Source organism: Panicum virgatum, chromosome 3K (assembly GCF_016808335.1).
Source record: "Panicum virgatum strain AP13 chromosome 3K, P.virgatum_v5, whole genome shotgun sequence".
Classification (NCBI taxonomy): Eukaryota; Viridiplantae; Streptophyta; class Magnoliopsida; order Poales; family Poaceae; genus Panicum; species Panicum virgatum.
Window position 1 is genome coordinate 37,445,134 of NC_053138.1, and position 18,100 is coordinate 37,463,233.

Below are 18,100 nucleotides of genomic sequence, written 5' to 3' on the forward strand. Positions count from 1 at the left end.
ATTGATATCCTGTTTGATCAGTTAGCTGGAGCCAAGATTTTCTCTAAGATCGATCTACGTTCTGGCTACCATCAAATAAAGATCAAGCCCTGTGATATTCTGAAAACAGCTTTCTCGACCAGATATGGACTCTATGAATATCTAGTTATGTCTTTTGGTCTTACCAATGCCCCGGCATACTTTATGTACCTGATGAATTCAGTCTTCATGCCGAAGCTTGATAAATTTGTCATGGTGTTCATCGACGACATTTTGATCTACTCCAAGAATGAAGAAGATCATGCTCAACATTTACGCATCGTTCTTCAGCGATTACGAGATCATCACCTTTATGCCAAATTCTCCAAGTGTGAATTCTGGCTGGATAGTGTGAAATTTTTGGGCCATACTATCTCCAGTGAAGGTATATCTGTTGATCCAGCTAAAGTGAAAGAAGTGATGGATTGGAAACCTCCTACTTCAGTCCATCAGATTCGCAGTTTTCTCGGTTTAGCTGGATACTATCATCGATTCATTCCTGATTTCTCCAGAATAGCCAAGGCTATGATGGAGTTATTAAAGAAAGGAGTAAAATTTGTTTGGGATGATAAATGTGAAGCCTTTCAAACTCTCAAAGCGCAACTAACTACTGCTCCAGTGCTGGCTACACCAGAAGTACCAAACCTTTTGATGTCTATTGTGATGCTTCTGGTACGGGACTTGGTTGTGTACTTATGCAAGACAACCGGTTGATCGCTTATGCATCAAGAGCTCTCCGGAATCATGAGAAGAACTATTCAACACATGATCTGGAGTTAGCAGCTGTCATACTTGCTCTTAAGCTCTAGAGACATCATCTTATGGGAACTCATTGTAACATTTACACTAACCATAAGAGCCTCAAGTATATCTTCACCCAAGCTGATCTCAACATGAGACAGAGAATCTGGCTAGAGTTGATAAAGGACTATGTTCTAGAAGTGCACTATCATCCAGGAAAGGCTATTGTGGTTGCGGATGCACTCAGCCGCAAGTCAAAATGCCATTTTTTTTGTAGAGCCATTCAACGAAACTCTATGTCAGGAAATGATGAAACTAAACCTAGAAATGGTACCTCAAGGAAGTCTGAACCATATAGCTGTCGAGCCTACACTTCATGATAGCATCATCATGGCACAAGTACATGATGAAGGTATCAAAATCATCAAGGAAAAACTATCCCAGGGAGAAGCAAAGTACAAGTGTTTTCGTGTGGATCGTAAAGGAGTTTTGTGGTTTGAATTTTGTCTTGTTGTACCCAAGAACCACCAGCTTAGAAAATAAATCCTTGATGAGGCACATCTATCAAAGTTATCTATTCATCCCGGTAGTACCAAGATGTACCAGGATCTTAAACAGAATTTCTAGTGGACTCGAATGAAGAGAGAGATCGCCAAATATGTTTTCGAGTGTGATATCTATCAAAGAGTTAAGGCTAGTCACTTGAAAGTAGCTGGTACTCTCCAACCTTTACCCATTCCATCCTGGAAATGGGAGGACGTCAGTATGGATTTTATCGTTGGCTTACCCAACACTTCTCAGAAGCATGATTCTGTTTGGGTAATCGTTGATAGACTCACCAAGACCGCTCATTTTATTCCTGTGAATACAACTTATTCTGCCAAGAAATATGCAAAGATCTATCTCGACCAGATTGTCCGTTTGCATGGAGTTCCAAAGACGATCATTTCTGATCGTGGGGTGCAGTTCATTGCACGTTTCTGGGAGCAATTGCAAGAATCCCTTGGAACCAAATTGATTCATAGTTCAGCCTATCATCCACAAACAGATGGGCAAACTAATCGAATCAATCAAATCCTTGAAGATATGTTGAGGGCATGTGCTATTCAATATGGCAAGAACTGGGATAAGTGCCTAGCACTAGCAGAGTTCTCATATAATAACAGTTATCAATCCAGCTTGCAAATGGCACCATTTGAAGTGTTATACGGTCGAAGGTGTCGAACTCCTTTGAGTTGGTCACAAGCCGGAGAACGCAAAGTCTTTGGACCAGATCTAGTCACTGAGGCAGAAGAGAAAGTCAAAGTTATTTAGACTAATCTTAAAACAGCCCAATCAAGACAGAAAAGTTATGCAGACAAAAGAAGAGAACCTTTACAGTTCAAGGTAGGGGATTTCGTATATCTGCGAGTATCTCCTACTAGAGGTGTTCAACGCTTCGGCATAAAAGGGAAATTGGCACCCCGATACGTTGGACCATTTGAAATCCTCGAAACTTGTGGTCCAGTTGCCTACCGAATCCATCTTCCTTCTTAGTTGGTCGTCATTCATGATGTCTTCCATATCTCTCAACTCAAGAAGTGCATCAAAGTGCCCACTGAGATCATTAAACCACAAGATATCGAAATTGAACCCGATCTATCTTATGCTGAGTATCCAATTAGAATTCTTGACACCAAAGAAAGAAGTACCAGAAGGGAGAAAGTTAAAATGTACAAAATCCAGTGGAATCACCATACTAAGGAAGAAGCCACTTGGAAGACTGAAACTTATCTCCAAAGATATTTTCCCGATTTTCTTAGAACCAATCCAGGTACCAAATCTTTCCGTCCTCATTCTTCCTGTAATCTCGGGGTGAGATTCCTTTTAGGGGGGAAGGCTATGACACTCTAGGTGTCTGCATAGTAGAACTACATTTATTTTATGCATCATGTGCCTAAATTGCTTGAACAAGGGTCTTATTTTAAAAATATAAGGTTAATTGTGTAAATATGATTTGATGCAAGGACCTTCCTATAATTTAATTTGAATAGGATAGGTGAATGTTGCTTTTGTGGAGGGTTTCTTTGTAAATTCAATGTAATCATTACATGGAAGAAAATTTTACTTTTCAGTATGAAATTAAGGTGAATTTGCTTTGGAAAAGACGAAAGTCCATTAAATTCAAAATCCTTTCTATGTTTTCAAAATAACTTTTCAACCTTTGGTCAAATAAATTTTTGCATAACATCAAAGTTGTAGATCTTGAAAAGTTGAACAACTTTCATGTTGGGCACTTTTTCATTTGAGCCCTAGTTTAGGAGTTATTTTTGTTTTACAGTAAGACCCCCAAACTTTTCTGAAATTACAAACAGGTCCAGCTGTCATCTTCCTCCTCTCTCCCTCTCTGCTTCCCTTTGCCGCCGGTCAGAGCGCCGCCCGCTGCCGAGGGAGGGCCGCAGGCCACCTCCTGCTCGCCGTGGCCTTCCACGCGTCGTGCCCGGGCTCCTCGCCGCCCTCTTCCCCTCGGGCTAGACCTCCCCCGCTCCTGCCACGCACCCCCGAGGCCCCAGTCGGCCGCAACATCGCCGGCGACGTGGCCCGGTTGGTGGAGAGCCCCTTCTCTTCTCTAGCGCGTGCACGAGCACGGTCTCATCCTTTTCCTCCCAACTGCGCCCCTCGCACCCCCGGTCTCGCGCTCCAGGCACCCCGAGTACCATTGCCCCTCCTCCTCAACTCCGGCGAGCTCGACGCCACCACGGGCCCGCCCTTCTAGACCTCCTCCGCCTACGCCGACCCCGCCTTTAGCACTGCCCGAGCGTCATGCAGCTCCCAGACCCCTCCACCGCAGCACGGCCGCCGGCGAGCTGTCGGATCCACCGCCACACCTCGCCGTGGGAAACACCCCAGCCAACCGCCCCAGCCCTCACCAAACCCACCAATCGACATGCCTTGACCTCCTTGTGTTCCCTAGCCACCTCTAGCTCACCGCCAGTGAGTCCCCTAGCCGGAACGCCGGTCGATTCCCCTCCCTGTCTTCTTCTCAGGCGAGCTAGGGGCCACATTGCAAGCTTCTTTTTCTTCTAGGGACCTATCTGCAAGTTTTTAGTCCTTTTCCTTTTGTTTCTAGGCTGAAAGATCATGTCCAAGTCAGCAATCCACCTCCCTGGAAGATCACAAGCGTACACTTGCAACGTTGTTGACGGTCATTATTTCACATTCTGACTGTCAACTTCTCGGAAATAAATCGAGATTTACACTATGTTTCATTCATATTTTATTTAATACTAATAAGTTCCACAAGTTTTGGATGAGTTATGATTTTAGGTGAACATGTACCAAAATTGGGCAGAAATGGGCAAGATCCCAGGCCGACCGGCAAATCCTAGGCCGGCCGGCCTGGCACCTCCACACACACTGCCACGCCTTCGATCCAGGGGCAATGTCATGCATTCAAGTGTATCTGAGCTGAGGATTGGATGTCGGTTTGATCAAATGAACCGAAAGGCTTGCACAAGGATCAAAGGACCCACAACTCAGTGCAAAGGCATGTCCATGTCATCGATCCACCTCCCTGGAAGATCACAAGCGCCCACTCGCAGCATCAGTGCAACGAAGGGCCAAGGAGAGCCAGAGGAAGGCCGCCCGGCCTAGCACGTGTAGGCGTTGAGGCTACGCAACTGTCACCGACTCTAGGAAGCAATCAGAGACGTCCACGCAAAGGTGGTGGCTAGATGGTCACAATGCTAGGCCGGCCGGCCTAGGAAAGGCCGGCCGGCCCCACCTTGCAGCCACTCAAGCCCCGGCTTCGCGTGGAAGCTAAGCACAACTGCCACAACCGCCTCCAACTGACGCCATGTGCTTCACCTGCTCAGAACCGACCCTGGAAGGCTATAAATAGAGCACTCATCTCTCACTTGTAACACACACCATTGGAGCTCATTCTCTCTTCACTTTCTAGAGTAGGATTAGTAGTTTGGGAGTTAGAGTCGAGTCAAGCTTGCTCGGGATTTCGGAGTCCTCAGAAGTCTGGTATAGCTCTAGTATCCTTCTTTCAAAGTTATTAGTATAAGCTATCTTCTCTACTTTTCGGAGTCAGCTTTACTTTCTGCTTTCTTTTATCTTCTCGAGTCTGAGTGTTTATCTCGAGTGTGGAAGTTGTATCCTTTAACTTGGGCTATTATCTCTGTGATAGTCGGGAATTTATCTTTTGGGTTTTCTCGCTCGGACTAGAGTATCTCAAGTTAGTGCTCTAGGTTGAGGGGGATTTCTCTCGAAGGCCTCGAGAGAAATCCTAACACCCAGTGCAGACGTGGTGTCTGAGCTTAGTGTTAGTTAGAAAGTGTGTTCCACCCCATGGTACTGCTGTGGTAGGCGGCAGGTGGTGACAGCCCTATCCGTCCCTCGTAGTCCACCACGTTCGGGTGCTTTCATAGCAGTAGTGCCGACTGCCATTGCAATCCCTTCTCACCCTAGTTTGAGTCCTTCCCTGAGGCCGCCGAAGTAAGCTCTACCTTCCCGAAGATTAGTTAGATAGTTAGTCTGATCTAAAGAGGCTAGCTCGATAGTTCGGAAGTGTATCAGGTGTCTTATCTCGCTCGTTGTCCTCCCAGCTGCTACCTCTCTAAGGAGTTGAGTATCCGTGTGTCATTCGGTCATAGACTGGCCACTTATCTTATCTCTATATCTGGCTTACCCCGTCTAGTGAGTCGGTTGATTAAGCTAGTACGGTTATCATTTGATTTACAATACTCTTTACCATAGCGCTTTTCTAAGGAAAAATATGATACCCTAGAATACTCCATGGTGAAGTGCTACAGTGGTGATTCTGTGCGCTTGCGGAATTAATATCCTACTGGGGCATAAGAAACACCAACAAAGATATTCTATGCATTTCTTCTATGTTCACTTGTGTTTTCCTTGTTTTACAGATGTGGGTGGCTCCAAATGATAATTCACCAAACTGGAATTCGATTACTTATAAGCACTATAACTAAGTTTGGTGATTATTTATCATGAAAAGCTGCAGGAGTTGATGGTTGATTTTAGCACTTAAAGACCGTCAACATGCACCAACTATGTCGATGCCACAACGTGCGAGGGGCCATACTAGAGGCAACAATTGTACTTCATCTAGGGGAAATTTGCTGTAGGGTGCGTGTCGTGTGCGTTGGCCGCCGCCGAGGGCAAGTAAAAACCCTTGTGGAATACTTTGCCTACCAAGGCCCTTGTGCCAATGTGGGAAGAGCACATCCCTGCATGTATCTCTTCCAGCAATTGCCTGCCTTCATCTCGTGAAATGCAATTGAGAAGAGGCGCGCCGACTTCCCCCCTCGGTACATATCCTCGTTGATGATTTAATAGTTGCGGGCACGGAGTGCCATTATTTTTTTCTTCCTTTTCATCTATCGGAACGAAGTGTCCGCGAAGGTAAGCCATGATTGTCGCTCTCTAGTCTTTGCTGATTATTGTATTGACAAACTTTGCAGGCTCTTCGGCACAGTTGACGAAGCCCTGCTTCAGTGTTTCGAAGAAAACGTCTGCCGGGAGGGCGTCATTTGTTGCTGTTGCCTTCGCCAGCTGATCAACCTACTTGTTCTGTGATCTCGGGAAGCTGCGTATGCTAAATCCCAAGAAATATTTCTCCATGCTTCGGACAGCTGCCAGGTACTTTGCCAACTCTGGTTTCAATGCTCTATTAGATTTATTGATGTGGCATGTGATTAATTCTGAGTCGGACCGGATGGACAGCCTTTGCGCCTCTAGCGCTCTTGCTTTTCAAAGGCCCAGGAGTAGGCCTTCATACTCTGCGACATTGTTTGTGCATCCCTTGAAATCGAGCCTGACTGCATACTTTAGCTGTGTACCCGAAGGGGCTGTTAGGATTGCCGAAACCCCAGCTTCATCTCTCTGATATGCTCCATCACACTTGAGCTACCATATGGTCTCAATCTTTGGTTGTTCTTGCAAAGACTTTGTTGGGGTCCAGTCTACGATGAAATCTGCCAAGACTTGGAACTTGATTGCTGATCTGGAAACGAAGTCAATTGTGCGCTCAGCTAGTTGTGTGGCCCATTTGCCGATTCTGCCGGAGGCTTCCCTATTCTCTAATATTTTCGGACTTTGATCTTGTAGCTCTGGAAATAGTAGTGAAGCTTTCTTGCAGCCATGACGACAACATATGCCATCTTCTCCATTTCTGAGTATAGTAGCTTAGAGCCATTCAGGGCTTCGGATACGAAGTAGATAGGGACATGTGTCAGTGTCCCTTCAACTATGTGCTCTTCGACTAGAGCCGCGCTAACAGCTGCACCTGATGTGGCAACGTATAGGAGTAGTTCTGCTTTTTCCGAGGGGCTGGACATGATTGCTAAATTTTCAATGTATGCTTTCAGGGCTTCGAAAGCCTTCACCTGCTCTTTGCCCCATTGCAAATTGCATGTGCCTTTTAGTGCTTTGAAGAATGGAAAACACTTTTCTGTTGACCTGGAAATGAATCTATTAGTGAAGCCAGTCGGCCAGTTAGCTTTTGCATGCCCCTCTTCGTGGTTGGTGGTTTCATCCACCTAATGGCTTCGATTTTCTCTGGGTTTGCTTCAATCCCCATTTCTGTAATCATGCACCCTAGTAGCTTGCCCCTTCGGACACCGAAGACGCACTTCTCTGGACTCAGTTTCAGCTCGTTCCGGCGAAGATTTGCAAATGTTTCTCGAAGGTCCTGAATGTGATATTCCTTTTTCCTGCTTCTGACAACCACATCATCAACATATGAGGAGATGTTCCTGCCCAGCTGGTCCCCCAGGACAATTTTGATCATTCTGTTGAAGGTACAACCCACGTTGTAAAGGCCCTCTAGCATTCTCACATAGCTGTATGTTCCGAAGAGTGTGGTGAAGCTGGTTTTCTCTTCATCTAATTTGTTCATGAAGATCTGGTGGTAGCCGGAGAAGAAACCAAGCATGCTCAGCATCTCCGAGCAAGACGCCGCATCGACCAACGTGTCGATGCGTGGTAGTGGGTATTCGTCCTTCGGATATGCCTTGGTTAGGATGGTGAAGTCTATGCACATTCGCCACTTCCCATTCTTCTTCGGCACCATGACAACGTTTGCAAGCCACTCTTGATACTACACTTCGCGAATGACGCCCGCATCTAGTAACTTCTGCACTTCGGCTTGCGCTGCTTTCTGCCTTTCTTCGAACATTGGCCACTAGCTCTGCTTCACTGGTTTTGCCTTTGGGTTCTCTTTGAGCATGTGTTCTATGACCCCTTAACTGACCCCTCGCAAATCTGATGAAGACAATGCGAATACATCTTGATTGTTCCACAAGAATTGGACGAGTCTGGCCTCTTCGAGCCCCTTACCGATGACTACCATTCGGTCAGGGACGTCTTCACACAATGGTACTTTCTATGTGTGCTCTGCTGGTGATACCCCTTCTGATGCTTGTGGGTCTTTGCCGGCGGCTGCTTCGGTGTCTTCTTCTGGTGTTTCAATAACATGCACATTTTTGTTGGTGCTAGATGCATTATCTTCGCATCTCCGTGCCTCTTCCTGATTGCCGAAGACTGTGATCACTCCTCCTGCTGCTGGCAGCTTCATGCATAGGTATGGCTGGTGGATTACTGCTACCAATTTCACTAGCATGTTACGGCCGAAGATGGCATTGTAGGGGTAATTGATGTCTACCACATCGAAGGTTATTGCTTCGGTTCTCTATGTGCTCCCTTCGCCGAATGTGACACTAAACTCTATTTTGCCGAGGGCTTCGATCCTCTTACCTCTGAAGCCAATGTTGACGGTCCTTAAGTGCCAAATTTGACCATCAATCAGACTCAATAATAAAGGAAAACTATACGCCTTACTCGCATATTTGTATCACTAACCTTGCTCCACAGTTGTTTTCGAGTTTTATGCATTTCAGATGAGCAAGAGCGGAATAAGACGAAATCACGCAGCAGACGCCACACAACTATGTAGCAGATCACATCCGGCATCACACACTTACAAAGAGGGCCCATTTGGCAGAGCAAACAGGTGCGCCATGCATAATGCATACAAGGAAAGATATCAGGGCCCACATGTCAGCCTGCCAGAGAAGGATAAGGACGAGAAGCGGCCAGGTGGGGCCGGCCGACCCCATGGGTCTGCCGAACCTGGCAGGCCTCCCGTCCAGGTGCATTTCGAGGAGGAGTCACCCCCAAGTCTCCTCATCACCTTCCATACGTGCATTTGGCGGGAACCGACCTCTACTAGTATAAATAGGGCACCCTCTCACCCCTCTCAACAAACACACACTTCATTCCACTCATTCCTAGGAGGCTCTCTCTCTCTCTCTCTTGCTCTCTTAGCTAGGTAGTGGAGCTAGGCTAGTCTTCCTTAGCAAAGCAAGTCGTCCTCGGGGTCGTTGAGCAATCCTCGACTCCCGGTATGGCTTTGTATCCGACTTGTTAGACTTATGTTCATAATATAGAGATGTGCCATGGTTGCTTTACTATATTGATAGTTTATCAATCCATGCTTAGTTCGTTCATGAGCTGTGCTACAGATTTGGTTAGGCCAGATGATCCGGGTATGGATAGAGGTTCATTGTGCTTTCGGCCTTGCTCTAGCATTTTACTTGTCCATCCAAAGGGTGGGAGACCCGAGGACGCTAGGGTAGTGACTTCATACACGAGTGTGGTGCTCGAGTATGCAGGATCCTTCGGATATGACCGTGCTTCACGGAGTGACTGGTGTAGACAGCAGGTGGTGACAGCCCTGTCCGTCCGACGTAATAGCTGTGTTGCGTTTAGCATATTCCCCGACGTTCAGGTTCGGTGTAGGAGTTCATGCAAAGAGGTAATGGGACTGGATGTACTCCGGTGTGGGACCTTCTCCCCGCTATCCCATTTTCCAGGCATCTATAGTCCTAACCATGTCCTAACATGACCACAGCTTTGGATAGACGAACTAGGACACCTAACCTAGCCTAAGCTCCAGCTGACTTAATGTAGGATAGATTAGTTCTTTGTTTTGTTGTTTCTCTCTTTTATTCCTTCCTCCTGGAGTGTGGATGTGTGCTGTGTCGCATTACCCTTGCCTATTGTGATGTGTGCTGTCGTTTCTTATTCTTGTCTTACCCCTGTCAGAGCTTTATCTATTGCTTGTGGCACAATGTCATGCTTGTTGGTGTTTATTATGCTCAATAGAATATAGATTCCGCAAGCGCACAGAATCACCACTGTAGCACTTCACCTTAGAGTATTCCAGGGTATCGTAATTTTCCTCGAGGAAGCACTATGGATAAAGAGTATCGAAGAGTCGAATGACAAACTTTACTAGAGATATCAACTGACTAACCTAGTGGGGGTAAGCCTGATATGATAGATAAGATAATGGCCACGATGACCGTCTGATACAGGAGACTCTAATCCTTAGAGAGGTAAGTAGCTGGGAGGACAACGAGCGAGAAAGACTCCTAAAACACTTCTAAACTCTCGAGCTAGCCTCTCTAGACTAAACCTTGTTTCTAACTAGTTATCGGGAACCTAGAGCTTACTTCGGCGGCCTCAGGGAAGGACTCAGACAGGGGTGAGAAGGGAGTCCAACAACAGTCGGCACTACTGCTATGAAAACACCCGAATGTGGTGGACTACAAGAGACAGACAGGGCTGTCACCACCTGCCATCTACCACAACGGTTCCGTGGGGTGGAACACACTTTCTAGCTAACACTAAGCTCAGACACCACGTCTTTACTCGGTGTTAGGATTTCTCTTGCCGCGGACAAGAGAAATCCCCCTCAACCTAGGGACCTAACTTGAGTTCCCTAGTCCGGGCGAGAAAACCCGTAAGGTAAGATCCCAATAAACAAGAAAGACACAAAGCCTAAGCTAGAGGAATTACTTCCGCACACAAGTAAGATAACTTGAGAAGATAAATAAATGCGAAAAGTAAAGCTAACTCGAAAAGATAAAGAAGATAACTTATATTGATAAATGTCAAAGGAAAAGATACAAGAGCTTATACCCGACTTCCGATGATGACTCCGAAATCCCGAGACAAGCTCAACTCGACTCTAACTCCCAACTACCTAACCTACTCTAGTGTTGACGCAAAAATCAACACACTGGAATCCGAGGGAAAGTGTTCGCCAAGTCATGAAAAAGTCAACGAAGCATGCCAGTCAATTTGACCTGTAATTGACAAGGGAGAAAGCAAAGACAAATTCGAGAGCGTATCGACTGGGATTCCGAATGTCTCTCAGATGAGCATATCGGCAAGCTTTGCCGATACTGAATGCGACAAAAAGATATTAAATGCGAGCGCGTAATAAAAGAGTATATCGGCAAGATCAGCCGATACACTAGACGACAAAACCAGCTTTTGGGCAGCCGATCGTGTATATATAGCAAGATCTAAGTTACGAATGTGTAACTCAGATGATGCGAAGCAAAAAACAGATCTGAATCGGCTCTTGAGATAACAAAAAGTGTTACTCCAAAACCTAAAGCCGATCTAATGTGTTTTTAGATGTGATAATGGCCAAAAAGCATAGGAAAACCTACAAATCTAGCCGATATCGATAATTGGTGAATAAATCTAGACGAGACGACAGCGATGCGCCCAGAAGTCAAAGCCTAGATAAACTCGATAACTTTTGAATAGATTTGAACAAAGCCACAGCGATGCGCCCGGTAGCTAAAGCTCAAATATACTCGGTAAAATGAAGACTCACCAGCAAATCCAATCGCTCGAATGTGAGGCGTCCTTGATCAACTTGAAAGAACTCATCGAAAAAAAGAAAAAAAAGGCGAAGTCGCCGAAAAGTGCAAAGGAATAGTAAAGTTGTGTAGTATTGGATGTGTATCAAGTTTTTCCGGTCCCTCACAACTCATATTTATAACCTAGCGCTATTAAGTCCTAGCCGATCACGGCAAACATTACTTGACTTAAAAGAAAAGACTTTCTAAAAGATAAACTACTTAAAATACTACAATCGAATCATCAAGATTCTCGCAGAGTCTGGATCCTCTCCTCCTCCCTTGACTTCATCGGCAGCTCTCCATTCGGCCGAGTACCAGAGCTAGCGGATCAGCATCTTCATAGAATATTCCTCTGGTCCATCGGATGAACTCCATCGGCCGATTCCAACCCTGTGCATCTTTTGGTTTCTTTCAAATCGGCTACCTTTTCTTTACTAAAATCACCTTCCTTGACACGTGTCAAAAAACGGTGTCAACACATGCCCCCCCAGTTTCGGAGTAAAAATGCCCCTTTTACTTTGAAATTAAACCTTTGTCATGATTACGCTGCCGAATGGTCTTTTCACTTACTGCAGCTTCGCTTCCTGTGTGGGTGGTAAATGAAAATCTCTTCTTTGCCCTGAACTCTTCATCTCCTCATCCGCACAACAAGAATCCGCCGATGCATCTTCCGTCTTTTTACCCCTGTGTCCCTCGATTAGATCCAAGAGTAAAATCTATGCTGGGGCACGCAACTGATTCACCTACCCTATTTTGGGTTATAAATCACCCCATCGGCACTGTATCGGCACTGTATCCTCTTCACCGGCCAAAGCTTTCTTTGTCTTCTTCTTCTTCTTCCATCCCAAAAACCCTAGCCTCCTGTAGCAACGGCAGGCGTCAAGCACTCCGACGAAGGTCCCTCTGACGCTCCTCCGGCGATCCGCCGCCGCTTGGGGTAAGGCCCATCCTTTAATTACCACATTCTTGCCTGGTTCTGATCTCCAAACTTTGTACAGTGACGACGCCTCTTCTTCTTTCTCGGACTCCTCCGGCTCGGAGGGCCCCCACTTCCCTGGTGTTCCTGAGAGCACCAAAGAATTCATTCACCAACTCCTTCGCGAGAAGGACGAGGCTCGGGAGAACTACTCCCAAGAGACCATTAGATCTCAGCGCCTTGCCGCCGAACTAGAAACGGCACAATCCGATCGGGCAATCGTCCGGGCCTAGCTCACCGCCGCCGACTCCAGGGTTGCCTGTAAGTTATTTTTTCTTGAAGCAATGCCCTTTCCTTTCCTGAATTTTCATCTCTGATTCCTTTGCCTCAGTCCTGGAGTCGCAGGTTCAAGCCCTCCATGCTACAGCCGCCACTGCGACCGGATCGGTGAATGCTCGTAGCGACACCGTCACCGCCCGTTTGCAGGACATCCCCAATCGCGTCTGGGAGGTCGCCGGTCATGGGGTTCACCGTGGCGCTACTGTATCCCTCACCACAGTTCAGCTCGAGTCCGGCCATGACTTCTCGCATATTGAACCGACCCACTTCCCGCCGGGTAGCGAGGATTAGCTGGCTTTCGAGGATCTTGCCGATGACATGAATATTGCAGCTGCTGCCATCTCTGAAGATGTTAGCATAGAGGCAATCATTGGCAATGTTTTTGCTGATGACTATATTTCTAGGAGTAGCATCTTCTAGGAATAGCCTCCGCTGTATTGGCCAGATCATCTGATCGGCCCTTTTGTAAATACTATTATCAATGAAGTATTTCTTTTCTCTACTGACTTCCACTGAATCCAAATACTTTGGAATGCGTAGATTTTTTGCACTAAGGGCGATACATATCATATCGGCCACGAAAACACTTGAACACATTATGATATGATCAAGCCTTTTCTTATTTTTTGTGCTAAAGATGATACACTCTCTGCATCGGCTATCTTGAGTTCAACCGATCTTTTTACTTAATCGGCTATGCACCTACCCAAACGCTTGGGTAATATTTCTTCAGATACTTCCCATTAAGAGCTCTAGAATATTCTTCCCCTTCAACTGTCTCTAAAATGTAAGCATTGACAGGAACGCATCTGCTTATTCTGAATGGCCCCTCCCATGTTGGCGACCATTTGCCGAATTTTGAACTCTTTGTTCCTATCGGCAGTATCAACTTCCAAACCAATTCTCCTTGCTCAAAGGTTTTGGTTTTTACTTTTTTGTCATACCATTGGCTAACTCTGGCTTTATTTGCCTCAACATTTATAAGAGCCTTCAGCCGATGGCCAGCTTTCATCAGAGCAGAATACTCATCGTCCGTCAATTGATTCTAAAGCGTGACACGCCGTGAATCAAGTTTTAATTCCCATGGGAGAACAACTTCATGTCCATACACCAAATGATATGGAGAAACCTTTGTAGCACCATGACAAGCCATCCTATATGCCCATAAAGCTTCATGAAGTACAGTATGCCACTTTCTAGGATATTCATCAATCTTTCTTTTGATCAATTTGATGACTCCTTTATTAGATGCTTCTGCCTGACCGTTAGCTTGGGCATAATATGGAGAAGAATTCAGCAATTTAATCCCTATTCCATCAGCAAATTCCTCGAATTCTTCTGACGTAAACATAGTACCTTGATCGGCCATAATGGTCTGTGGAATACCAAACCGATAGATAATATGTTCTTTAATGAATTCAATCATCTCCTTTGATGTAACATTTTTCAGAGGAATTGCTTCAACACACTTGGTAAAATAATCAGTAGCCACCAAGATAAACTTATGATTTTTACTAGATGGAGGATATATTTGGCCGATTAAATCAATTCCCCATCCTCTAAATGGCCACGGCTTGATTATGGGATTCATGACCGACGCAGGAACTCTTTGCATGCTCCTAAACTTCTGACATTCTTGGCAATCTCTATAATATGTGAAGCAATCTTCTAGCATTGTCGGCCAAAAATATCCGTTCCTCCTAATCACCCATTTCATCTTATAGGCCGATTGATGAGATCCACAGACCCCTTCATGAATTTCACCCATTAACACCTTAGCTTCTTCCTTATCGATACATCTGAGAAAAACTCCATCAATCGTCCAATAATACAAATCTTCCTCCAACAATACATATTTGATCGCTTGGAATCTAATTTTTCTGTTCACTTTCTTGGATGGATCTTTCAAATAATCAATAATCTCTTTCCTCCAATCATCGGTTGTTAATTCCGAGGCCATTATTCCCTCTATCGGCCGATATCCTAAAGCATGCTGAGCCAGCCAATTTCCATCACTGTTATGAAATTTAGGAACATGCTCAATGGTTACCTTCTTGAACTCTTTCAGTAGCCGGAGACATTCTTCATGATATAATTGTAAATTATCATCTTTGCATTCATACGCCCCAACTAACTGATTGATCACCAGCATAGAATCTCCAAAAATTTCAACAGCATCAGCTTTAATTTCTCGAAGCAATTGAATCCCCTTGAGAATAGCACGATACTCAGCTTGGTTATTGGTTGCAGAAGCTTCAATTGGAAACGAGAACTCAAAATTTGCCCCCCGAGGGGAAAAAGGCACTACACCAATTCCAGAACCATTCCCACATGAAGATCCATCAAAGAATAAAGTCCAAGGAACAAGATCTACCATGTTTAGCTCTGGTCCACAATGTTGCACAACAAAATCGGCTATGGCTTGACCCTTAACTGCTTTAGCCGATTCATATCTCAAATCAAATTCTGACAATGCCAAAACCCATTTCCCTATCCTCTCTTTCAAAATCGGCAATGAGAGCATATATCTAAGCCATTTCCAGAACCATCTTTGCTCACGACAACACATTCAGCCGATAATAAATAATGTCTAAGCTTGGTACAAGAGAAGTATAAGCAAAGACACAATCTCTCAACAGGAGAATACCTGGTTTCAGCATCCAGCAATCTTCTGCTCACAAAATAAATAACTCTTTCTTTTCCTTCAAATTCTTGAATAAGGGCCGATCCGATAGCACGCTCATCAGCCGATAAATACAATTTAAACGGCTTGTGTTTTTGGGGAGGAACCAACACCAGAGGATTTACCAAATAATGTTTTATTTCATCCAATGCCTTCTAATGTTCTTCCTTCCATACAAATTTCTGATCGGCCTTCAACTTCAGTAAAGAACTGAATGGCTGAATTTTTCCCGACAGATTACATATAAATCTTGTAATAAAATTAATCTTGCCGATCAATGACTGAAGTTCAACTTTCGTCGTAGGAGCTTCAACTTTGTCAATGGCGGATATAGTCTTCTGACTGATTTCAATCCCTCGCTCATGTACCATAAAACCCAAGAATTGGCTAGCTGATACACCAAAAGCACACTTGTTTGGATTCATCTTCAAACCATGTCTTCTAGTGCATTCCAGAGCTTTACGCAGCTCGGCCAAATGTTCTTGGTGCCCCTTTGACTTCACAACCACATCATCAATGTATATCTCCACAATTTTGCCGATGAGTTCATGAAAGATATAATTCTTGGCTCTCTAGTACATAGCACTGGCATTTTTTAATCCGAAAGTCATGACTACCCACTCGAATAAACCGAGATGTCCTGGACATCTGAACACAGTCTTGTGGATATCTTCTTCTGCCATAAAAATATGATTGTATCTAGCATTGCCATCCATAAAACTGATCACTTTGTGCCCAGCAACATCTACCAACATATCAGCTATCAGCATAGGTTAACCATCCATCGGCATAACTTTGTGGAGATCCCTGAAGTCAATGCACACTCATAGTTTGCCATTCTTCTTGTAAACAGGAACCACATTAGAAATCCATTCGGCATAACGACACTGCCGAATAAAATTGGCTTCAATTAACCGTGTGATCTCGGCCTTTATATCTGGTAGAATGTTAGGATTGTACCGTCTCGCTCCTTGTTGGTATGGCCAATATCCCGGTTTTATAGGCAATCGATGTTCCACAATGGATCTATCCAAGCCAGGCATTTCATAATATTCCCAAGCAAAGCAATCTTTGTACTCTCTTAATAAACTTTTTAATTCCTGCTTGTATTTGGGATCCAAGTTAACGCTAATAAACGTCGGCCTCGGTCTATCACCATCTCCGATGTCAATTTCTTCTAGTAAATCGGCCGACGTAAACCCATGCCCTAGCTTCCCTTCTTTCTCTAGGAACTCATTTATCGGGAACTTTCTGAAGAACCGACTGCTTGGATCGGTGTGGAACTGTTACTGGCCGATTCAACATCGGCCTTAGCCTTGACACGCCAAACTTGTGATTTAACTCCTTTCTTACTCGGAATCTATTCTTGTTCTTCTTCAATGATTTCCAGCTGGCGTAACCTCTGAAAACGTCGCTTCTGAGATCTGGTCAAACCCCCTGGGCACCATTGAGATTGATCCGTGCTATCAGGCTCACGTTCTGGATCTCTTCGCATCGGCTGATCATCTTGTACTCTGTCATCAGCCATCTGTTCTAGCCGATCATGTACAAGTATTCTTCTCCCAGCAGGATCACGTAGCATTGTCCTGCCCCCCAGTCGATCATGCACCGATGCTCTTTTTCCTAGCCGATCATGCACAGGAGTACGTTCACGCCGATAAGGCTCATGACGTGGCCTCTCATATGATCGGCTACCTTGACCATTGTATTCGGGACAATCATATACCGAAGGCAATGTCAACCCTTCTTCCCAGCAGTAGATAAAGAAAGGACACCTCCAATGATCTTGCTTGCGTCGTTCTTCTTCTTCTCTATGTTGCCGCCTTTCACGATCACGCTGAAACTTATTCAACAGCATTTGAGACGTTACACGTCTATGTGGTGCCGATGAATGTTCAGCATTCCTCATCGAACCCTTTCCTTTGACCTCATCGGCCGCTATCTGCACTTTAGGATCAACAGCTCCAGATTTCCTGGCCGATGATGACGTCAGAATCTTAGCTTGCGGAGAACCTTCATCCCTGGCCACATCAACCATGTTTGTGGCGAAAGGATGTCCGTCGATCTTCATCGTCTTCTTGGGAGCCTCAAATTTCAATCTCCCTTGTTCGAAAGCCATCTGAATCTGCTGTTGGAAGACCATGCACTCAATTGTATCATGCGATGTGGCGTTGTGCCACTTGCAGTACTTTATATTCTTAAGCTCGTCCTTCGATGGAATCTTGTGATGTGGCTTCAACTTGATCAACCCTTCTGACAATAATAAGTCAAAGATCTTGTCGGCTTTGGTGATGTCGAACCCATACGACTCAGGCTCTTTCTTCCCAAATGGACACGTCACCGGCTTTTTATTGTTCTGTATCCACTCAGCTGATGCGACCGTTTCTTGTTCCTCTTCAGACTCATCATTAGCAGAATACTCCACATAGTTAATCTTTTTTCTGAAAAGGCTTTTTGGACTCATAGGGTTGAGTCTCTCCTGGCATCTGACTTGTGATCTGGCTAATACTTTCAAACTCTTGCAATGCATATTTATCTTTAATGTGTGGCAAGGGTCCATTAAATGCTGCATCGGCCAATTGCTGATCGGACAGAACCAAGCTATAACACCGGTTCTTGACATCTTTGAACCTTTGAATAAAAGTAGCAACCGATTCATCGTTTCTTTGCCTTAAG